The following is a 3,334-nucleotide window of genomic DNA, read 5'->3' on the forward strand; positions in this document are numbered from 1 at the left end:
GTACACCAACATCGGGAAACCCTGTGTTGCATCAGCCAGTATTCTGCGTGCTTCTTTAAGTTTACGAAACGAGATGAGGAAAATGCACACTGATAAATTCAAGTGTCTAAATGGCACACGCTTTTAGAATGATTAAAGTTGTAACATTTCATTCTGTATTACCGTCATTATCTTTGCAACAATTTTTCATTTCCATCTGTCCTCTTTTCATAACTTTATAATTAGTCATTTCTGCGCCATAAGTCTGGATAATAGTTTTACACTCAAAATAGATGTGTTGGCAATTAGCATAACGACTGTTGCAATTAGAAGTAGATTATCACCTCTCTCTCTCTCTCTCTCTCTCTCTCTCTCTCTCTCTCTCTCTCTCTCTCTCTCTCTCTCTCTCTCTCTCTCTCTCTCTCTTCTTCCTCTCTCTTCCTCTCTCTTCCTCTCTCTTCCTCTCTCTTTCTCTATCTCTCTTCCTTTCTTTCTTTCTCTCTTTCTTTCTCTCTCTCTCTCTCTCTCTCCTCTCTCCTCTCTCTCTCTCTCTTCTCTCTCTTCTCTTCTCTCTCTCTCTCTCTCTCTCTCTCTCTCTCGCTCGCTCGATCTCTCGCTCTCTCTCATCTCCCTCGCTTTTTTTACTTTCTCTCTCTCTCAATGCCCTGTATCCTTGTATATGTTTATACGTAAAAGCGTGGGTTAGGTTTACTACTCATCAATTACTATTTGAATAAGAAGTTATTTTGTTCATCTGTTAGAGGTTAAATGTGTGTGTGTAGATATGTATATATAAATATATATAAATATATATATATATATATATATATATATATATATATATATATTGTGTGTTGTGTGTGTGTGTGTGTGTGTGTGTGTGTGTGTGTGTGTGTGTGTGTGTGTGTGTGTGTGTGTGTGTGTGTGTATAATATATATATATATATATATATATATTATATATATATATATATTATATTATATATATATATATTATCATAATGTGTGCATATATATGTATATATACATAATGTTTATTTGTATATATGTGTATGCATATATATATATATATATATATATATATATATATATATATATATATATATATATATATTTATAACATAATGTGTGTGTGTGTGTTTATGTGTGTGCTCATTCAAACCAATACAGCCCGTTACATGGCCAGCTTTGACACACAATCTATATTCACTAATAACCTTCAGTAAGAAACAACAGAAATGATAGTTGACAAAACTACCTCTTTGACTCTGTACTCGGTTGGTTTAAGTTTTACTTAAAATGTCTCCCTTTACACCAAGTTGACGGCGTAGCAATGAGATCACCACTTGGCCCTTTTATGCTAATACTTTTTTTTATTGTTATCACGAACAAGCTTGGCTCGTCCAATTTCAAACGAATTTTTTATCATCGCTATATGGACGACACTTTCTTGCTCTCATATCAGTCCTTTCCTTTCAAATCTAAATTCACCTGCGAAGTTGAACAAAACAATAAACTATCCTTCTTAGACACTTCCATTACTTTTCAAATTGGTGGTTTGTTTGTCAACAATTACAGGAAGCCAAAATTCACTGGCTTTGGACTTCACTTTATGAGCTACATACGTTTCATTTATAAACTGAAGAGACGTATTAACCGAGCCTACAATATTTTTTTTTTTTTATGTGGTCCAATTTTCACACGGAAGTCATGTATTTTAAAGAATGTTTTACCTCGAATGGTACCCATCCTACCTTATGTCATAGAGTAACGAATACTTTCCTTTGTCAGAAGTTTTCACACAATCCTACAATTACCACAGTTAATAAATACATGAAAAACTACCATATTTTGTCTTAGTTTTGAAATCAGAAACTCATTAATCAAAATCTTTAAACAATGCTATCCTCAAGTCAGTTTCCGATTCATTTTTCAACCTCACCATGGCTGCAACATCGCATTCTCGAACATAACGGCAAGTCTATCAGGATTGGCCTACCACTAGGTAAACCATCCTTTTCAGCAATCAGAGAGCACTCTCACCTTCACAACTACCCGTTTAACACTACTGATTTCAAAATTTTGACCTCCCATCCTAACAGATATGACTTGACCATAGCTGAATCTCTCCACAAAATTAAAAACCCGAGCTCTGGTACAGCTACTGCAACTACCCTATATACCATGGAAACAACCATCCAACTGTTAAATGGTTAGTTACCGTAAATTTTCCCCTTTCTACAACCGACTTGTACCTTTGTCAGATTGTTTCAGTATTATGTTATTGTATTCTTTGTCAAGAATTTTTCTATATAAATTTGGTATCTAATTTTAGCACTGATGATGGAGATTGTATCTCCGAAACGTCTGCAAGAATGAACAGCCAAAAGGAAAAGACGTTCATATATTACCACAGCCGCGAAAGCAGCTACGCTACTGCCCAGAACTGGTCTCCGAGGAGACGCGGCAACGCTCGTCCTCGAACGACCGGCATTCATATTTTTCCACTGTATCTAATTTATTCATATTTAAATCAGAACTGTATACAACTCACGCTGTATTTTACGTAATTTTGTTGCATTTATTTTTTATGGGAGCTGGAGTAACACATTTCCTTTATCATGCCTGGATATCTCTTTCTTTTGAAGCACGGCAAAGACAATAAAAAACTGTGTGTGTGTGTGTGTGTGTGTGTGTGTGTGTGTGTGTGTGTGTGTGTGTGTGTGTGTGTGTGTGTGTGTGTGGTGTGTGTGTGTGTGTGTGTGTGTGTGTGTGCGCATGTGCATCTGTTGTTTCATTTGTGATCTTACACCAGGTGTTAAAGGTACATGATTTTACATGTTCTGTTTGATATGTGTACACCATATGATGACTCTCAAATGCGTTACCTAATAATGCTTTAGACTGCATTAAATCAGATATAATAGTCACCTCATCTATTCTCCAGGAAAACCTGGCAACTCACTCTGGAGTAATCCGATACACTAAGTTTCCTTTAAGAAAAAAAGGTGTTTAAAGCGATAAAAATGCATTGCATATAATTCCTAACTTATTTAGGCTTTAATATAAAGTGTCAGCTAGTTAGAATAAAACATAGAGTTGCCACTGTTTTCTCTCTCAGAGAGAGAACACAATAGGTTTCTCTAATCTCAGATGGTGATAAAAGTTAGGAGAATAAACATCAAGAAAGATCCTATTTTCTCCTGTAGATCAGCTTCGTATTATACTTCGGTTACACGAAAAAATACAAATCCGTATCAGTTTTTTAAAAATACACTCTAGAGGGTTTGTGAAAAAGACAGATAATAACATAGTGTGTATTTTGATATCATTAACTAAAATAGAGCGAATTATG

The sequence above is a fragment of the Penaeus monodon genome, chromosome 43 (genome assembly GCF_015228065.2).
Source record: "Penaeus monodon isolate SGIC_2016 chromosome 43, NSTDA_Pmon_1, whole genome shotgun sequence".
In the NCBI taxonomy this organism is placed as follows: Eukaryota; Metazoa; Arthropoda; class Malacostraca; order Decapoda; family Penaeidae; genus Penaeus; species Penaeus monodon.